We start from the raw sequence: 22,584 nt of genomic DNA, 5'->3' as shown, positions 1-22,584 counted from the left end.
GTGGCAATTCAAGTGAGGAGCACTATTGCTATATCAGTGATCAGGATGGGAGGTTCAAATCTTAAATATCTTAACATTTTACATTGTCACACGCATTTAGTTAGGGTGTAAAGGATTTTATGGCGACCCTATACATAGCTAATGCTGAGTTGCTTCATATTTTTGATCATAAACAAATATTGCGTACTGAACTACAAAATCACCAATCAGATATTGTTACCATTTGCCGGTTGCCGATTGCCTTACTGAAAATCGATATTGTTACAGTTTTGAAAGATACAAATAATAAATTCTTTCAAAGTGTGCATAATATTCTGTAATATCCTAACTTTCTCCCGACACACCATTTGGAAGTTGCTGTTTCATATCTTGTTCCGATGTTTTCCAGTGGGAATAGATAATGACCTACATAATTGAAACTGTTGGGAACAGCGGGGAAGAGACGTCCTTTTTTGCTTGTAATTTTTGCTTGTTCTTGTAACTAAATAATACTAAACACTGTAGTAATATCTATTTGAAAAGAAGCTATTGGGGGGAAACTGTAAAACAATTACTACGACATAGTTTCAAATATAAAACGAACTATGCCGACATTCGCAGGTTAACAGAGATATCTGGCCGCGGGGTCAGAATCTAGATGGTTATGACTCAAGAACACAAGCAAATCGTCCACACGTCCTCTTACAGATTGTCGAATTCTTTGTTCTCTTTGTTACCGTTACTGGATTTTTGGTTCCAGTCTAAGGCTTTTCATCCCGAAATTTCTAAAAGTGCTGTAAGATTCTGTTGCCGTTTGCCACTATGTATGTTTGCCATTTGCCACGTTTTCTTGTTTCATACATATGGAAAACAAATACAGAAACACACTAAACGTGGGGTCAGATCTGCGTCTAATATTATTCAGTTCTGATCCGAACGTACGGAAGTTAACGTCTGAAAAAAGCATTACATGGGTGTTGAATTTATAATAATAGTTTTAATTAGTATGATGGTGTTCTTTCAAATATTTACATGTATAACAGCAGGGGCGGGTCCAGGATATGATCAAGGGAGGGGCTGAACCATATTTTGCCGTTTTATGCAGTGTAAAGCAGGATTGAAGCCCATTTTATTGAGTGTATATCTGAGCGTCAAGAGGGGGCTATGGCCCCTATAGCCCCCCTTTGGATCTTCGATTCCTGGCGGGAGCTCATGTGGTTCGGATTCCACGTTAATCAGTAGGTCCACGTCTCATATAGCCTCGCTGCTGAACAGGACGCTAAACTAAACTAAAATCAAATCAAATCAAAAATCAAAACCCCCCTTTGGATCCGCCACTATAACAGTATATTGCGTTGTCATAAAGGACACAATTAGTGTTGTAAAATTGCAGTTTATCGCATCATTTTATAATACGGAAAAATAATAAAATAATAAACATTATTTTTTACTTTATGAAGAGCCGTGGAAAATTAGCAGTTGCTATAAAGTCGTCCGCGACATAATACAAAGATTGGGAAACTATTCTAAATTGTTCTAATTGTAGATAGTATGTGAAGTTCACTCGAGAACATGTGGATCGTAAGAGTTGCCTCGGTCATTTTACTTTTTTTTTTTTGTGTGTGTGTGTGTGTGTGTGTGTGTTTATTTAAAACTAATTAACATTAGTTCTTTCAACATTCCATGACGACACACTATCTCGGAAGGAAGTGCCCAGGGGCTTGTGTAGCGAAGCGAAGGACAATCCGGATTTTACAACTCGCAGCACTTCGTTAACTTTACAGAGGAAAAATATTTGAAAATTCAAGGTTATTTCTATGCACAATAGATTTGGAGGAATAACTCTATTCCTCGTTTTTAACGAGGTGTAATAATGTATGTTTCAATAGTACTTGGAAGTGCTTTGCTTTAAAAAAATTATGCTTGGCCTGCAATAACGTGAGTTGTTAAAATCGAAGTCCTGATACATACTACGAATTCTTTTTTATACTTGCTATCGTGCGTAATTGATAGCTTGTAATCAGTTTTTAATTATCACCATATTTTGTAAACTGTATTGATTGCGTGCAGTTTTGCATGCCAATGCCACAAGAGAAGGAAGTACTCTTACCATTTTATTGCTTGAAATCCATTGCAATTTTATAAGCAATGCGGTAGAGGAACTTGCCAGTTACGATGTACTATTTATAAAATATATGTTGCAGTGAGAATGGAGGTAATTTCCGGTTTTATTTAATTATTAAAGTTTGTCGTTTGAGATCCGGGAAATTTGATGTGCATATTGTGTGGATATAATATGCAAGATTATTGGATTTGTATGCTTGATCCTTTACAGAGAACGTGGTATATTAACACAGTCGATCGTTCCATTGATACAGGTGTGGTATATAAACACATCTATATGGAGAGGGCGAGTGTGACTAGAAGCCTCATTTGCGTTTTTCAGGCGTACAGTTTCTTTTCCGTATGGGAATGAGGAGCAGTATGTACGATTATATGGAAGAGTGAGTGCACTGAAAATTTAGGTCATGTTAATATATGAAGAAATGTGAAACTTCGGCAGATAACTCTTTATTACGAGAGCAAAGAATAAGAAACGAATTATGCTAAGGGGTGTAAAGGTGAAAGATAATTCAAATGTTTAGTCCAGAATAGAGTGTCACGTATATCCTTGAAGTTAAGTACATAAAACTCTGCATATATCCTTCTCAGAGTTTTTAATAAATTCCCTTTTTAAGATGAAAATTATTTTTTTATTATTTGTTTTCCCTCCACATTGAAGTAATATATAGTGATGGTATCACGGGAAAATGGCTGAACACTGAAATTAATTTTGAAACATACTTAGTATCTACTTCGAGCTAGGTTTCAGTCAGTACTGTGATTCAAGTGCCTATCTTAAAGGGGTATGGAGTATCCAATGAGTTTCTCAAGTTAGGAAGGTGAAAATATGCATTTAAATTCCTCATTGTAAATAGGCAGACACGTGACCCATATTTTCGAAAATTATGGTTGCAATTTCTGTATTTTTCACCACATTGCAATAGACGTCTATTTTTGGTCACGTCACTGCAAACGGCTTACACGTTAGAAATGAATCTTGGAGCATAACTCCTGCCTCAGGTTTGTGGTTTTTATAATGTTACATAAAGGGGGCGAATCTCAATGATTATAAATTACACTTTCATGAAAATGCATATCCAAGAGAGAAAGGAGTTCAGGTATTATCCATAAATCTGTTCTCGCCGTGCGTAGAAGGGACCTTTGAGCTAGTTAGCTTTATAAAAGAATGAGTCTTCCAGGTGTTGAAATTTCTTAGACAGGAATTTTATGTGGAGCTCTTACACTTATTTCCAGAAACTGGTTAGTTAAAGAGAAAAAATCGGTGGGGGAGGGGTTACAGAGAAAGAGAGACCAATTCCAAGATGCTGTGTTGCATCTATCGAAAATGGTGTCAGATTATTTTTTTTTTTTTATTTTTGTCGGTTTGTAAATTACAGATTGTGTAGAGCTTCATGGTGCTAATTTAATAATGATCTTGTATCTTGTAATTGTTTAGCCTGTAACTCTCGCCAGAACCCCACCTATAAGCCTAAGTAGGTAACAATAAAAGCTCTTTAGTTTTCTCATTGGTCCATTATTCATAACTCAATGGTATTCTCTCACATATACATACAGCAGAGTCTCCAGAAATGTTCTCGGTCAGGAATTTAATTCAGTAACATGTGAATGGGACAGTTATTCATGTAAATGAAAGACAATTATTCAAACCATTCTGAACACACCTACATTAGATATCTTAATTAACATAATTTGTTTCATGCTATTCGTTTAGAAAATAATTTCCAATGTATCCATGTGTAACTAATACGAGGAAATTAAAAATGTTTGCATTTAGTTCGTTCTGTAAGTCACTTGGACATGGATTATGGGACTTGGCACTCATGTAGTCATGTCCATTATTAGTTTTGCAGAAAAGTGGAGACAACCATTTTTTTTTTTAATCATCTGAAGCAGTGTGCAACATACAAAGGAAATTACGAATTTGCAACAGGTGACGCTGATAAAGTTTAACATTGGAGGAGTTGCTTGCACCGAAATACACGAAGATTTATAAGGTCGCTATCCTGCACCGGACATCAGTTTGCAGACGGAGAAATAAATATAAATGTATTCCGGCGAGCATTGACGATGAACCAAGAAGTGGACGACCAACAACCACCTGAAGATCGGTGCTGGGTCTGTTCAACTTATCTTTCATGACCAATTACGGCTGTCTAAAGTCTCGAATGGTGGATCCACAGAATATGAATAGATACCCACAAACAGGTAATGCACAACATGTACCAACTTTGGCTCGCTGTGCCTTTCTTCTTTTTCCACTGAATTGCGACTTGTAATGAAACTGGGTTCACTACTGTGATCCAGAGACAAAAAAGCAAGCAAGGAATGGAAACATCTAAAGCCACCACAACGCAGGAAGTAGTCATCTGATGACAATCTCCTCGGCACCAGTTGTTCCTGGGATGCCAGGGAATCCTGGTGATGGATTTCCTAGAAAAGGCGCACATCATTATAGGAGAATATTACAGTAATCTCTGACGAAGTTGCGTGAAAACATCATGTCCAAAAGAAGAGGAATGCTGAGTCAAGGTGTTCCCTTGCAGGACGACAATGCATCGCCTTACAAGTGTGGATTGTCCACCCGGACTGTGTTCGATTTGGGATTAGAATCAGTGCCACATCCACCTTACTCACCGGATTTTGCATCATTCGACCTTAATTTGTGTGGAAAATTGAAAGATTTGCTTCGTGGAAACTACTTTGTGATTACAGTAAACTGGAATTTGCAGTGAACACCTTTTTAATTAGTAAAATGGAGATTTTTATAAAAGGTGAGTTTTAGTCTGAAGTAGGTACGCGAAAAATGTTACCAGACGTAGAACTACATTCAGAATTAGTTACTTCCATGGTTGAAACTTACACAGCAAGCTCGGAGTGCAAATTAAAAAAAAAAAAAAAAAAAAACTATCAATTAAAATGCTACAATAGCAACAAAAGCGCCTGAGCTCCAACCTATAAACTTTGATTTCAAACCTTTATTTACAGTTATTTGTGATTTCACGTTTAACAGAAACAAATATTTTAAACTATGTGTACTTTAAATAAATTATTTAAGTAAACCTTTTTTCATATGAAGTTTATTTTTTTAAATTATTGTTCAAAGCCTTTGTATTTTACTAAGCCTTTTCCAAAATCAATGCAAATGAATTGTGCTGCCATCTTTGAAGTTCTTTTAAACTATACGTTTGTGGGCGTTTATATGTTTTTGGCCAATCCTTTCGACAATGAGATCTCGAAACTACAGGCTGTAGAAAGATGACGTTTTCACTGATCGATTGCAAATTTTGTCGATTGTCCAGTTCTAATTGAATATTAAAAAAAAAAAAGAAAAAGAAAAAAGAAAAAAAACATGGCCATTATTTCTTTATTACATTTTTGCGATTACACTGGATGTGTTGAAATTAAAAAAGAAAAAAAAACTAAAGCATCATATCCTACACATTATACATTCCAACACAATTTTATACAGGGTTTGCATACCTCTCAGGCGTTTGTTTCATGGCCAAATGATGATATAACGAAGGATAGTCATTTCTCCACTCTAGTGGCCCCGCGTAGCGTAGTCGCTAACGCTCTCGCCTTCGGTGCGAGCGGTCCCGGGTTCGATTCCCGGTGGGGTCACTCGGTCGAAAAAGTGTAACAGCTTTTTCAGGCCAGCCACCCTGAATGAGGTTTTCCTGGGTTTTCCTCATTCACACCAGGCAAATGCCGGGGTGGTACCTAACTTATAGGTCCCAGGCCACTTCCTTCCTTTCCCAATCCTTTCTTCCTTCCCTTTCCCCGGATTGTGTGCTCGCCGAGGGACGTCATCCCTCAAATCGTGAAGGGCTACATGGCCTTAGATGCCGAAAGCCCAGAAATCCAAATCCTAAATCCTAAATCATTTCTCCACTCTAACAATAAGTTGAATCTTTATTGCTTGGAGTGTTTTGCCCAATGAACACCATATCCCTGACATTATAATTAATTGTGTGTGTTATGTATTTGTTTACTACATACTGCATGCAAGAAAGAAAGAAAACACTGGTCATATATGGTCATATATTAAAAACTCCAGCCAGAAGTAGGCTCAAATCTTGCGAACGGTGCGAGATATTGAAAAAGTAATAGAAAAAATCTAGCCTTTACGGTATCTCTTGCCGATTATTATCAAGACGTCTTTCACTTGTGTCTATAAAGGGACATGTACAGATGTGAGGAATAGCAAGGAGATTCATGTTCATATGTGAATGATGCGCTGTGTAGAGAGCGCAGGTTCAGCTAGTGAGTATTTAAAAATTTGTTTCTTAAAACGAAGTCTCATATAGAACAAGGCCTGTTAAAAAAAAAATAACCGTACTACTCGAATATCCTAGAGCTACGGTGATAGTATAATTCGTAAGATTCTTCTGTTGTATTCAGAATTAATTATGAAACAACAAGTAAAAAGTGAGCGTCATAATACGGAAGCCAAATGAAAAGAGAATCTTATTTAATTCTAAAATACAAATACTTGCGCAATTATCGCGTAAATGCAAAATGTGAATAATCTTTTTGGTACAAGAGCTTACACGAGTTCTGTAGTTCTTAATTGAGTGTATTACATAATAAAACGTGTATTTGTTCAAGTGATTACTGTTTGTTTATCGTTTCTTACTTTCTTTGGTCGTCTGAACTGGAAACACGTTCTTTGTGAGCGACATTGGCCTGAATCCTAGGAGGTTGACGTAACGGTGTTCTTCCTTATGATAAGAACTTTCGTTCGCAAAGCGAAATGAAAGTCAGTAGAAACCAAGTCTTCCGTGAGAACTATCACATTCATTGAAAACAAGCGTAAACTGCAAACGTTGTAAGATAAAATGTAGCGCATATTTTGGATCCTGTTGCATTCAGTTGCATGTTGAAAACACACACATGCGCAGAAGATACTAGTTGCTACTGCATTTTACATTTACTGAGAAATTTTCAGTTTAGGTGTTACAGCTTGTGTAGCTGTGAGGGGGAATTGAATATTAAAAGTCGGATTTCACGCGACCCTTCGTATGCAAGGTTTTTAATAGTAACTGAATCGAACGTGTTTTGGGTTCCGTCCTTGGGACCTGAATAAAAGTTTTAATTTGGTGTCCTTCGGAAAGAGAGTCGAAATAAAGTTTCGATAAATCGGTTTTGTTCAGAGAATCAAAAACTATAATTCGGTGTGATTTGAAAGAGAATTAAAGTACATTTTGCAATCATTTGGCAGCATCATTACCTGAAGATAATTATGAACATCAAATGTTGTTGAGCGACTGTAATGAGCTCGGGGTAAGCACTTATACCGGGTTTGATACATAAACAGATTTTTCCTTTTCTGTGTAATTTCGCTTCCACTTCAACATTGGTCTGAGAACCAGAACTGATTATTTTCTCGAAAAATTATTGTCGGTAGAGTCCAAAGCTGTTCCAAAAAATCTCTCTAGGATCCGTATCCGGATTTTTTTTTCTCTGGGGGAAAAATCGGATCTGCTTCCGGAACCGAGACTCAGGAGAACGCACTTAAACTTATCGGTTTCCTAACAGTTAACTACTTCATTCGTTTGTGCTACGAGCTAGGTTACACTACAGACAAGCACCAAATATGAATTATGATGTTATAGGATTTACAGCGAAAGTACTGGAAGCGAACGACTAATAACCGAGGTGTGGGCAGTGAAAAGTATGAATAATGAACAGATCAAACAGAACTAGTATTACATGGATAGTAAATGTTCTCTCCATATTTCGCACAATTCTTTGAAGATGTAGAAAAGAGGGCATTAATGAATATAGTTATTTATAAAACGGCATGAACACTTATTTAATTGTTTACATTTATATAAGCTACTGTTTTTCTTCCGGTAGTAAATACTGCTACTTTTTTCGTGTTGTTTTTTTTTACGTATTTTATAATTGAATTCCTTAGAATGTGTATCTCTTGTTAAACACGAACTCAGAAATTTGACTGTAATAATTGATAGCTTATATTAATCATAATAATTTAGTCTACTAACTGTAACCGAAGTGGTATTGACTTCCATTTATTTTTTAAAAATTTTTTTCGTCATAGGTGCACGTAAATATTTGCATACGTATTTTAACTCTAAAATCATAATATTTATTACAAAACCGTTTGATTCAATCATTTTTTAGTATATTTTTAAAGTGTAAAAAGCGTTGAATTCACAAATTTAGATTCATTGAGAAACAATATACAAAAATGGGAATGTTTTCTTAAATTTGTTTTTCAGTCATTTTGCAATTCACCTTCATAAACTTTAATTAGCAAGTCAGGAAGGAAAAGGTTGTTTTTACAGGGTCATTTTGAATTTTTGACGGTGCTTTCTATGTTTAAATGTTTCTGAAATTATCAGAATAATGTAATTCCAATTCTCAAGATGCTCATATTTTAGTTTGTCGACATAAAACCTGGAGCAGTAAGAACGCCATCATGATTTACTATCATGATTGTAGTTACAGTATCACAGTGATTTATAAATTGGCTTTTTATATTCATCATGAAACCAATTTATGAGAGACACGTTTCTCATATGTGCATCCTTTTCTGAAGGACATTTATTGATCGAACACTCTAATTCCAGATTGGTAATAAAGATTTTGAGTTTTATTTTTGAGATATAGCGATACGAGATTTCAAAAAATGCATGTAATCACTAGTCCATGTGCTTTATGAAAATTTCAATTCATATTCCGAGCCATCTCGGTCTTTCTTTCTTTCTTGGGGAGGGGAAGGGAAGGTGACGAGGCTAGAAACTAGAACAAAGTAGAACAATCTTTATCCGATAACCGTCAAATTTGATCGTAAAAATGCAAAAGCCTTCTGTGAGGTGAGAGAAATCTATGCTTCTGCCATTAGTGACTTGTAACGGGGATCACTCTCCTGACTGGCCTAGTGGCCAGTGTCCATGTCTTTCCTGCAAGAGGTCTCGAGTTCGATTCTGTAGCAAAGAAATCCAACAGATTACAATTCTGATTCCACTTCAAACTATAGGTTTCGTCCTATATAACCTCGCTGTTAATGAACAATATAAACACTCATTAATCAGATCGAAATTTCAAGCCAAACTATGGAAAAGTACGCGATACAATGGGCACTTTTTTTTTTTTTTTTTTTTTTGTGCAGCTATAGTTAACACACAACGTTCGAGTGTGATCTGAGGTTTCACTCAGTAGTCCATGTGCATGTAATGTAATGGGGGCTTTGTCGGGGATACTACTGTCTTTATGCGATCACTTTGTGACATTTCTTTGGTCAACTGACGCAAAGACTGCTTTGGGAAGAAAAATGAATAAATCAGTTTTACGTCCCACGATTATCCCTTGTATGCTAAAGAAAACATTATGAGACGGAATGAAAAGGTAGAATGAAGAAGGAAAAATGGGAGAGCCCTGAGAAAACTCACGCGTACGGATTTGCCCATCATGCAGGCCACTTGGCACAAGCTGGGTTTTAAGAAGGGTATTTTATTGAAAGAGTCTAACGATTTCTGTAAAATGAGGTTAATCTGTTGTTTTTCGGCCTAAATTTCGAAAAAATTAAAACAAAGTGCGAACAGTTGGGAACAGTATAGCTTTTTTTTTTTGGGGGGGGGGGTAAGGATTCGACGTACTCTAAAAACAACTGAACCATCGTTACCAAAATTTGCAGAGGTCACTGAAAAGGGATTTGTGCCTTTGAAGATCTGTAATAGAGGCGGAGAAACAAAATCTGGAGTCTAACGATTTTGTGAAAGATGTCGAGGTCAGCTGTGAGAACTAATTTAGGAAAGAAGCTAAAATGTGCAGGATTTTGTCAAAAATGGCTTAATGATGATCTAAGATTTCGGATGTAAGTTGATTTAGCTATGTGTCAGTTCATGTAAAACTACTTTGAGAGAATTGCGCAAAGTGCCCTTGGCCAGGTGTAATTATTAATAGACTTCCAGATATTCTTTAGAGAGTAGATCGTAAGAGAGAGAGCAGGGAAAGGTTCATTTAAGATTGAATTTAGAATTTTTCATAATGAAAGTTAAACATACTGGGTGTATCAAAAGCATGAGGCTATAGATTAATTCAGTTACGAGTAGAGGTACGGAAAAATGGAAAGATGAAAGTTGTTGGAAATAGTGGGTGTTCAATCTAAAATGGTAGAACTTGAGCAATCGCAGCAGCTGTTTGCACTCGACACTAAAGATATATCATATTGACTTGACACCTAGTCTTCCGTTCCGAGCGCTGCTATCGGCTGAAGGAATTCCACTCCCTTTGGCTAAGGCTCTCTCGCTTAGCAACAGCTGAACACTTATTTTCTCAACCGTGGGTGTGTCGAGGGTGTGAGCTTTAGTTCGCATATTTGCCACGGCTCAAGACATTTTGGCAACACTATAGTAAAGTGCCATATGTTAAATGGAAAAGTAACATTTTCAGTTCAGCTGGCTTTTCGAACAGAAGCAAGGGCACTCAAAAATGACATGGTGAACCTGATCATTATTGTGTGAGGAAACCTCAGATCCGTTTCAGAACAATGGTATATTGTTGGTATGGTGAGGACCGAAGGAAAGTTGAACTAGCAACGCTGCTTTTTCATTTAACGCGAACACCTTACCAGTGTGGAGCCCAAATGGCTGGTGCGATTGAAAAAAAAAATTAAATTGAAAACCACTTACTTCCAAAAATTCCCTCTGTTTCCATCTTTCGTATCTTTCACTCGTAACTGACACCATGGCCCCGACTTTTGATACACCCGGTATAATAATCTCGGCTCCAATCTGCATCTCAAATTTCTTAGTTTGAGTACTGCCTGGTTTTACCGTAATTCATTGGTGCTTATTTGCATGCATTATTCAATTACCGTTCAAAAGCTTTAATATATCAAGTTGTACCTATCAAAAGATATTACATAAAATTTCAAGAAAGTCCACAGAGAAAGTAAGAATATAAGTTTGTTTTCTGGTCTGTAGCTAGGGTAAAGGTATTGAACTTGTGGAAATAATAATAATAATAAAAAGTCGTGAGTTTTAAGTAATTTAGAATGCGATTAAACGTGTTTTTATCCAATCGTCTGTTAGGGTACCGGACAAATTGTAGTCTAAATTTGAATTTAGTCTAGAATACATTTTATCTGTGTACTAAACCTGCAGAGCTGTGAGAAGTATGGGTTGGTAGTGAATTCTGCAAATTCGATAGTAGTAGGATTGGAACAAAGATAGATATGGAGGAGCGGGGAAGTAGAACAGGTGCATAGTTTTAGGAGTTCGTATCTAGGCAGTATTATTACAACCCCAAATCTGGGAGAAATAAAGAAAAAAAAAGCACTAACGATTGGGATGACAGTCTTTAACAAAGAACAGCATATTTTGGGTATCGCTAGTACGAAATGTTCTGCATGTGTTACTAGCTCACTGGTAGAGCGCTCAGTGTTGGTGCAAGGAGTCCTTGGTTCGACATGCCATGAATTGGTGGTGATATTGTGTTGTGGCTTCTTCCACTTCCTTCCGCATTGCCATTCCACCAATTCTTTCATAATTACTCACTTTCATTAATCTTGCGTCTTCTATGGCCTAAATGGACGTAAACGTGGGATGTTAGTTTAATTTCGTTTCATAATATTGCGAAAAGTTTTGTGTAAAATATTATAGTGCACTCGGCAGAAGTTATATTACGAAAAAGCGAGAAAAAAACTACGTGGAGGCCGTGGAAATGCGAGTATGGATAACAGAAAATTAACGATAATTGCTAGAAATAATAGGAAAGAAGTAATAACATTTACTTTAACTTTCAGATCTAATCTATAAGGAAGATTCCAAAATTTGACTGAGGTTCTTCGTGGCTAAGCACTGCCTTTGGCGTGGGAGGCCCGCGTTCTATTTCCGGCTGGAGCTCATGGGGTTTGGATTCCACGTTAATAAGTAGGTCCCGTCTCATATAGCCTTGCTGCTGAAAGGGAGGTTAAACTCAAAATCAACTCAACTCCAAAATCTGATGATAAAAAAGTTTCGACATTGCATCACTTCCTTTATCAAACATCACACTCTTGATTTAATACCAAGAAATGTCTGAAGGCAGTGATAAGTTTTGTAAAAAAATTTTCATGATCAGATATTGGATTTATACTTAACCAATTTGTATATAGACCTTAATTAACAGGGTAATTGTTTGGGAAGAAATTGTATTAGAAGACGTAAAAGCGGAAAGGAAAAAAATGTTACAATTGATTTTATAGTTGCATCGAAACTAAGAGAAAAGCGGAGGACTTACTGCTTCCCAATATGCAATAAGTGACTTACCACTGGTAACAAACTATTTATTATAAAGATCTACATTTTTGTTACTCTCCTATCTATCTATCCATCCATCTATCTATCTATCTATATACAGGGTGACACACGGGAGACGGATGGTTTTGAACTGCGTAATACTGAGAGTACAGTGGTGAGAGGTGGTCGTGGTGAGGATAGTTCTGCTCTACACAAGACGCCATTTCATTTACTCAGTCACTGCTCAGTCACTATGGAGCAGTGGGACTGACAACGTCGATTGCTTGTCTATGACAGTTTCGTGAGAAATGGTGAGTCTATTACTGCTACGCAGCGATTGATTTGTGCGCGGTTTAATGTCGGTCGACATAGAGCTGTTCCGAGTCGTAACAATCCTCAGATGGGTGAAAAACTTCACATCGACTGGAAATATACTGGATAAGAAGCATCCTGGCCCGAGACGCAGTGTAACGACACCAGAAAATCTTGAAAGGGGTAAGGGAAGCGGTAGTCAGAAGTCCAGGACGGTCAGCTAGACGTCATGCCAGTGAGCTACGAATCAGTCGTGAATCGGTTAGACGAATAAAGAATTAAAATTCCATCCCTACAAAATGCTCATTGTCCAACTTACGGCAACTGATCTTGCTGTATGCGAAGACTTTGCTTACAGAATGCAAGTGATTTTGGGATCAAATGAAAATGCAATTTTATTCATGAGCGATGAAGCTCATTTGTGACTTTTTTTCTGTGGGGTACCTTAAGAGCTGTGTCTATAACCACAAACCACGAACTTTGGACGAGTTAAAGAATGCAAGAAATTGCTGCCATCCCTGCAGAGATGTTAGTCCATGTGATGGAGGATTTTGAGAAGAGACTTGAGTCCTGCATTCGAAATGATTGCAGAACATTACCTTGACGACATTATTTTTCACAAATAACTGAAATTGCAAGTAATGAGCTTTGTTAACTAAAATGGCAAATAATGAGCTTTGATTTTGTGTAAATAAACCTGCATTAATTTTCAAATTGGCTGAGTATTATTTCATTAAAAACCGTCCATCTCCCGTGTCATCCAGTATATTATAATGTGTATGTGTGCGTGACACTAACAATAAAAATGTTCTTGTGTAGAAATTGACTTAATTCAGGCAGTGTAAAAGAAAGAAATTCCCATATTTTTTTTCTCTGCGACAGAAAGGAAATTCCTAACCTAAAAAGACCTTGACTCTTATTTTTCTCATTGTTCTGTGCAAGAAGGTAACTAAAATTTGTGCACGAACATTTCCTTTAAAAAGAACAAGTTTTAATGATTCTGTAAGAGACGCATTACAAGGTGTCCCAAAAGTAGGTATACACCCCTGTATTGATCAAGTATAACTTTCTAGTTTATGGGTTTATTTGCTTAGACACTTCCGAGCTTAAGATGTAAGTAAAAACACATTAAGAACAAATAATAAAGAAAGTGTCTACTTAATGGATAACAATAAGAAATGATATAAAATGCAGTGAGCTGATGAGTACGCTACTGCATACCTATTTTTGGGCCACCCTGTAGTATTCGAAAAAAATAAGATGAAAAAAAAACTTCTTATCGATATTAATTGAAATCTATCCCTTTGTTTACTTTCACCTTTTCCTTACACCAGCGTTTCCCAACCTTTTTCAACTTGCGGCACACTACGGGTGTTACTTGAATTCTCGCGGCACGCTTATAGATATTATATGTAAATATAAAATACAGTGATATTTTTTTCTGTGATTATTGATCTTCTCACATAGAAGAAAGCTCAATCACTTGTTTTTCCCCGTGGTAAATCATTATGCTTATTTTTCATTCTAATTTAAAAATAGAGAACAGTTGCAATGAAATATTGGACTCAGGTTTTTAAAAATACGCTTTTTAAAAACTGTATCAAACCTTTTTACTAAGAAGGAAGATCACTAAATAACGAACGAACAAACAAATTTCTTTTATTCTTAAAACACAAATGTAGGTAATTTGTCGAAAGGATTGAATGATATTTTAAATTTTCAAGTTACGAAATACTCTGCAACAATAAATAAGTAATAATGCTCATAACAATAATAACAAATACTTTTTTCAACATTAGAAATGTACAGAACAGTAACACGGTATGAAACTTAAAATTGTATATTCATAGTAATATGAAATACAAATATACATTTTCCCCCACGTTTTGCAATTTGATTGCTATAAAATTAATAATTTTGTTTCGATTCCTCGCGGCACACCAGCGGCCTGTTTACAGCACACCACTGTGCCGCGGCACACCGGTTGGGAAACGCTGCCTTACACCTTATTACAATTATAAGTAGTAAGATGTCGTTTGAGTTTTAATGGTTTGTTCTTGTGCAACAACGAGATTATAAAGGACAGGACCTATTGTCCCATATACTAAAAATAATACAAAATGTACCATTGGGGGGCGCGGTGGGTCAGTGATAGAGCGTTCACCTCCGGTGCTAGAGGTCCCTGGTTCGATCTCAGCTCGCGCCGTGTGAACTTTGTGGTGGACAAACACCGTGCTCGTGGGTTTTCTCGGGGTTCTCCCGTTTCCTTCCACTTTCTTCATTCCACCATTTCATTCATTTCTTATCTTCACCTTCTTCAGCCTAATCGGCATAACCGTGGGACTTTAAACTTAAAGATTTAAAATAGGTATATACATTTTTTTCTTTTGCTTGTTTTTCATAAGTGAAAGGAGATAATGAAATGCAACTTACCACAATCATAGATAATGTTATTCTTCAACAGAAAATATGAACCTGAAGAATTTTCAGTGTTGCCAGAATAACATTTCCCCCAAAATTTAAGTTAAGGCAGCGATTAGAGGAACGAACTCAACTGCATTTGATTACGTATCATGTTTTGGTATCCTGTATCTTTTAAAATAACAGTATTTAATTTTAATAACTGTAGGTTAAAATTATTTTGTTTGTTACAAACTAAATACAACTATTATTTAAAAAGTAGTTCACAGAATTCCAAGACAACATGATACGTAGTCAAATGCAGTTGAGTTCGTTCCTCTAGTCGCTGCCTTTACTTAGATTTTGGGGGAATTGTTATCTGGCAACACTGAAAATTCTTCAGGTTCATATTTTCTGTTGGAGAATAACATTATCTATGATTATGGTAAACTGCATTTCATTATCTTCTTTCACTTACGAAAAAACAAGCAAAAGAAAAATGGTAAATCGGGTACTAGTTTTAGTATTTCAGGTTTATAACATGAACTCCGAACCATGACTGGGGCCTGGGATTCGTTGCTGTTCAGGATTAATCCTCAATGTAGGCCGTTCCCCACCACGTTATCTCGTCTCTAAGATAAGTGGATTATAGGACCATGTCGTTCGTTTCGTCTATGATACACGTACTTCTTGAATTGGTGTCTAGAATAAAATATAATGGTCAAGTTTATGACAAGATTCCTTAGGAAGCGGAATTTTCGTGCTTAGAGAAAGAAGAAAAAAAAGCTATACGTTGAAATCCGTCTTAGGTAAGTTACGAACTTTAACCCATTAGTGCCCAGAATTTCCCACTGGTATTTTGAAAAGTTTTTTCGCCTATTTGGTCTTACTAGTATTCTAAAATATATATTAGAATATTTTTGAAAAATATTTATGTTTTTTTCTTGTTTTTTTAGCCCGGCAACTTAAGTTCCCAACAGGCAACATATTCACAAAAAAAAAAAAAAAAAAAAAGGGAACATTTTGAAAAGTTACAATTTTCAAGGAGAAAATACTCTGGAAAGTCATAACTATCAAAATCAAATCAATCTTTCCTTTACAGACCCTCAATCCTTTCTTCTGGAGTCTTTCAAATCAATCCAGTTGCATCTTTCTCTTCTAAACACATTGTACCCAAAAAACAGTGCTAATCCCGCATCAATATATTATACAAAGAAAATGCAACAATTCTATAACGAAACAGACCCCAAAGTTACTTTACGGTTATAACTAGCAATGCCAATCCATGAGTTTTTGCGCTATGACGAAAAATTGCCATGGCAACTTAAGTTGCCAAGGGGCAGTAATGGGTTAAAAGTGGTATCGTTACAATACCCATGTGTGTGTGATATATTCTGTGACTGGCGCTGTGAGTAGCTCAATGGCTATTAACTTTGGGATTCGTCAATATCAATGAAGCCTCAACAATGAAAAGGGACGATAAAACTCCAACAAACTTCAAAATCTATTTGAATGTGATTGCACATATAGAATAGTGCTCCTATTAAAGATTAATTCATTTTTTTTAACGTAAAAATTTCGATGGGGTGTTCGGTTACCTAAACATGTATTTCATGCGGTTAGAAACGGACGTTTGACCGGAAACTGTACCTAATATAAGAGCAAATAGTTGTTCCGAGGAAGACAGTAGCTGCGTGTATCTTTGAATATACCAAAAAGAAAAAGGAAGAATTGCCACGTATCCAACATCTAAACGGATATATATATATATATATATATATATATATATATATATATATATATATATATATATATATATATATATATAAGAACAATTTCCTTTTGGTGGGAGCCGCTTTCTTTGTCTTCATAATACACTTAGAAACGTATTATCATGTAAAGAACCAATCCTGTAATCATCTTGTGGAGAGTTAATAGGATATGGTAACTTGTTTGTTTTGGCGGCGATAGGCCTATAGGTTTCTTAGATCCTAGATCAGCGTTTCCCAACCTTTTTCAACTTGCGGCACACTACGGGTGTTACTTGGATTCTCGCGGCACACTTACAGATATTATTATTTGTAAATATAAAACACAGTGGTATTTTTTCTGTTATTGTTGATCTCCTCACAGAGAAGAAAGCTCGATCACTGGTTTTCCCCCGTGGTAAATAATTATGCTTATTTTTCATTCAAATTTAAAAATAGAAAACAAATGCAATGAAAAATTGGACTCAGGTTTTTAGAAATACGCTTTCTTTTTAAAAACTGTATCCAACCTTTTTACTAAGAAGGAAGGTCACTAAATAACGAACAAACAAACAAATATCTCTTATTTTTAAAACACAAATGTAGGTAATTTTTTTGAAAGGATTGAATGATATTTTAAATTTTCAAGTTACGAAATAGTCTGCAACGGCATGATGTAACATCTAAGGCATATATAGCATCTAGGATGCATCTAGGCAGTGCATATATAGCATAAGGATAGCGTATGCCTCGTACTGATTCCTGTAGTAAGCAAGAGGTTTCCGTATATTTGTACAATATATCGCTGTCTGGAGAACGGATTTTTCTCAGTATATGAAACTTAAAATTGTAGATTCATAGTAGAGGTTCATAGTAATGTGAAATACAAATATACATTTTTCTCTACGTTTTGCAATTTGATTGCTATAAAATTAATAATTTTGTTTCGATTTCTCGCGGCACACCAGCGGCCCATTCACGGCACACCAGTGTGCCGCGGCACACTGGTTGGGAAACGCTGTCCTAGATTGAGCGAGTTTACAGATTGATCAAATGAGAGCGTAGGTATAAGATTTTGATTTGGCTGTGGTGGGGATGGGAAGGATGTCCAAATCTGGAAAATACTTTCTGGTTGCTTACTAATAAGAAAATGTAGTTGTACGAGAATTAAACAGTTCGGAAATGTCAGCCTCTCCAAGATCAAGACCTACTTCAGCAGTCTTGTGCATAAATCCTGGCCAAACGCCTCCCTTCCAAACCTCTAATTGTTCACATGTGGAATTAAACCAATGAAATGGGAATATTCTTGAATCAATTGAGGTGTTCACTTCATTCTAAAACTTTGTTTTCTACTTACGAATGCAAGAATGTTTTTTAAAGATGTGCATTTACAAAACTATATCGTCCATAATATAATATTTTAAACATAGAGAAACCGAAATTAAATATCCAGTAGTATCGTTGTTCATCAATCACAAGAAGAATTTGCAGTAAACCAAATGCTCTTTCAACTGCTGGAAGTACAAGTTAGTGACATTGTAGTAGTTGTCAGTATATTAAAAAGCCAAATTAAGAAAAGAACACTTCAATATTAGTTTGAGTGTATGTTTACAGTAATTCCAATATGGTTTGCATGAGACCTGTCAAACCCATCAAATTAATGGCCATGGAAAATTTTGATTCCAGATTGAATCAATTATTATTTACCAATTTAGTAGCCCCGTAGCGTAGTCGCTAAATCTCTCGTTTTTGGTACGAGCGGTCCCGGATTGAATTCCTGGCGGAGACACTCCGTCGAGGAAGTGTAAAAGTTTTTTCAGAGACCAGCCATCCTGAGTGAATTTTTCCTCGTTCATACCAGATAAATACCGGGATGGTACTTAGCATAATGATTCCAGGCCGCTTCCTTTCTTCCCAATTCCCTGAATAGGCAGTAAGAATGTGCCAAACTGGAGATTTCGATCATGCCTGACAATTCAGTTGTTCAGAAAATGACTGCATCCCACCAATGCTTTCAGTTTCTTAACAGCAGCTACAAAAAGATAAAGTATTCTCCACAAGGCCACGTTCAAGTTTGCTTGCAGTGTTGTATTTTCTTCTTTTTTGGTTAATAACTCAAGATTTACTTGTTTGAATTCTGATATGACATGCAGTGGATAAACTCAAAATATATCTTTGAGTTTTACGTCCCACGATTATGCCGGTTAGGCTAAAGGAGGCGGTGATGATGAGTAATGAATGAAATGGTGGAATGAAGAAAGTAGGAGGAAACGGGAGAATCCCGAGAAACCCCACGCACACGGTGTTTGCACACCACAAAGTTCACTTGGCGGGGCCTGGGATCGAACCCGGGACCCCTAGCACCAGAGGTGGATAAACTCAGTTTGTTGTTCTATATTTTGTTGCGAGATTATGCTCTGATTACTTGTCATGACACCTAACGGCCAGGATCCTCTGAGCTCTGTTTTCTACAGGACATATAGACCTAGCTTAACGTGGGATGCAAATCACATGTGATCGCACCAAGAATCGAATCTGAGTCCCGTATCAGATGTAGGTATGTTAACCCCTTACCGTATGCTGTGCCATATATGGCACATACCCTTTTTTTCATTTTAGCTCTTGTGATTTATCAAAGGCACCAAATGACTTCTGTCTGCTGTTTGAGATATTGACGTGTATGAATAAGAGGTTTTGGTGTCATCTGGCATGTTCTTTGTGAGTTGTGTGTCATATATGACACTTACTTATTTCTCGTCGGAACTAAATGAAAAATCTAAAAAAATCAAGTTTTAATTCATTTTTCAAGTTCCCATATAAGGATTTCCAATACTGATTTTTTTTTTTCGCTAAAAGAAAAAAATCATGCAAAAAAGGGGTTAATCATTCAGCATCGAAGGAGCTCCAAACGTATTTGCTTTTGTTTTCCTAATAATAATAATAATTATTCTCCGAATTTTGTTAGTTTGATCACTTGGAACACACACGTTTCACTGTTTGTGAGCAGATTTCGCATTCTTTATAAACAAGGTACGAGTGAACCTTTAAGTAGATATCCCATTAATTAGTTCAGAAAGAGAAGTAGTGGCGCACTGCACGATTCCATCAGAGCTTTTGAGAGAAAACTAGTCTTCTAAAAGCGAGTAAGAAAAGTATATATCATTGATCTTTTTAAAAGATAATGTTCAATAGTTTATTGGTGCTACGCTATGCACCTGGTTCATATGATTATCACACACAACTGTGGCACTAGGTCTATATTATGCATTTATATCCGTAACTCACTTTAACCAAAGCATTGACTAACACCAATTATTTTCGGCTACCCGGTATGGCCTCGCATAGCGTACTCGCTAACGCTCTCGCCTTTGATGCGAGCAGTTCCGGGTTCGATTCCCGGTAGAAACAGTGGAGACATTGTAACAACTTTTTCCGAACAGCCATTCTGAAGTTTTTCCGGGGTTTTCCTCACTTTCACTAGGCAAATGCGGGGATGGTATCTCTAACAGGTCCCATGCTGCTTCCTCCCTTCTTCCTATTCCAAATAGTATGCCTGCTGAGGGACGTCATCCGTTATACCAGACGACTTTAAGGCCACACATGCCAGTAATGGCCAGAAGTATGTGTAAATTAAAAAAAATAATATTCAATTGGCCGATGTATGATGCGCGCTTTTACGAATTGAGAAATAGCGGAGAGGCATATGATAAAAGAAGGAAATAAGTGTTGGCAGGTACGCGTAGTCATGGGTATAAGAGTGCTATACGTGCAAGACCATCGATTATGTCGTTCATGTTTTTGTTTGACACTGCTGTCCTTTACCAACGTTACATTACCTGCGTGTTCCTACTTACGATGAAGTGAACCAGCAAACGCAACATCACTGTCGTTCAGACTGCCCTGTATAAAACTACTGATCTACTTTTTGCAAAGACACAGAAGAAAATGCTTGCGTAAAGTGGTAAGTTTACCTGGTTAACATCACTTGTATCGTAAAAGAAAAAAGAAAACTAGCGCGAATTTAAGTATGCAGATTCAGAGTTTTCTTGGCAAGTCTGCGTAGGTCAGTAACAGTCGGGTTGCCATACACTATTTTCGGCATTCCTCTGTGGTGAAGAACCTCAAAAATCGGCAATCACCGTGAAATAAATTATTATTAAGCATTCCGTTTGGAGAGGGGACGATGCTCACTATTCATATAATATCTACATTTATGATATGTATGCAGGGCAGTATTCAATATTTTTGCCGTTCCGGGCCATTTGAAAAAAACGTTCTCCCCCCACAAAATCAATGAATACCAGTGTAGAAAATTGAGACACTGAGCTAAGACCTGTGAAGCACATGAATAATAATACAAGTTTCTCCAACAACGAAACAGTCCTAAATTACTTGTGCAGATGGCTGGGTAATAAGCCTTCAAAACTGTGGGTAAATGTGAAAGTTAATCAACCATTTATTAGAGTTTGATGCATTTGTGAATGTCTAAGTATGGCATAAAATCACTAGCCTTACAAAGAATTAGTGGTTCCACTGAATATTTGATGTAATAGATTAGGTGTCGCAGATACTTTGGTGCTGTAAACAAGTTCAGCTGTAGAAGTTGGCTCATTTAACATTCGCTGCTTCTCGATCAGATCTGTAATGCGCCATTACCGTGACTCACTTGTATATATTTGTTGATAGTTGAAACTATTCAGGAAGCTAACTAGAAATTCTCAGATTAGTAGACCTGAGGGTATCTTTCTACGTTTTCTTTTAATTCTCGTAAAGTTGAGAAAGTAGATAGTAAATCCTTTATCAAAAAAACTTGTATATTTCCGTTAAGCTTAAAAAAAATGTCAAGAATGACGTGGGTGATTTCCAAGTATTAAGTATGTCGTTAAAAAACTCTCGAAAATTACAATAAGTTTCATTGTGCAACTGACAATTGAACTAACAGGAAACAAACGACTAAGCTATTCCAAAGAGCTTTCTGTAACTTTGGCCTTTTATACTGAATGTTTCTAAGAAACTAGCGAACTTGTAGATAGTTTCGCTTTTTTTCTTTTTTGAAAAATTTACAGGATATGTAATTTCATTGTATATGTTTTGATTTGACTTTTTTTTTTTTTTTTTAAGTACATAGGCAGGCAATTCTATTGTGCCTTACCGTTTGCTCTTCTAGTATTGCCAGTAAACTTTTTTGGCGCAATAAATCCGGATTCCATTCCCGGCGGGAACTCGTGGTTCAAATCCCACGTAAAGCTTATAGATTCACGTCTCACATGAAGGGGACGCTAAATTCAGATTCAAATTCTAGCATTTCTCAAAATAGCACGTCGAGAATAGTATTATTATTTAGGCTTCAAAGTATTTAATTCGAAGCTTATTTACGAAGTGTTTATGTATGTGTTTCACAATTAGGAGAAAACACAGTAGATACAATCTTATAGTTAAGAATGTATTTTACATATACTGTACATAAAGCATAATATTTTCTAACAATAATACTAGTATTATTGGCAGCGAACAACATATTTTATAGCGCCATAAAAAGTACTTTTTCTCTATTTTCTCAAACTGTGCATGAGAATTAGTCTCAGTTGCTTTGTTTAACTCGATGCCATCTATTGATTGATAACGTTTCACCTTTGGACAATATTCTAATTAAAGTTTAAGAGTTAGTTATAATTTTGGGTTTTCATTAACCATGGAGTGTTGCTGGTACCATAATGAAAAGATTGATGAATATACTTGACTATCGGTTTCATCTTAATAGGAGACATGGC

The 22,584-nt window shown here is 36.4% G+C and overlaps 1 protein-coding gene and 1 non-coding gene across 5 annotated transcripts in view; both read left to right on the top strand.

Annotated features, from left to right (window-relative positions):
* lap (phosphatidylinositol-binding clathrin assembly protein lap) overlaps positions 1 to 22,584 on the top strand; it is a 209,058-nt gene that overhangs the window by 45,504 nt on the left and 140,970 nt on the right. The window lies entirely within an intron of this gene.
* Positions 5,650 to 5,724, top strand: TRNAR-UCG (transfer RNA arginine (anticodon UCG)). The gene has a single exon. It is a non-coding gene; the product is annotated as a tRNA-Arg (tRNA).

The sequence above is a fragment of the Thermobia domestica genome, chromosome 1, assembly GCF_964235325.1.
Source record: "Thermobia domestica chromosome 1, izTheDome1.hap1.1, whole genome shotgun sequence".
NCBI lineage: Eukaryota > Metazoa > Arthropoda > Insecta > Zygentoma > Lepismatidae > Thermobia > Thermobia domestica.
Note: the sequence above shows the minus strand (reverse complement) of the source record. Positions and strands in the feature narration are given on the sequence as shown.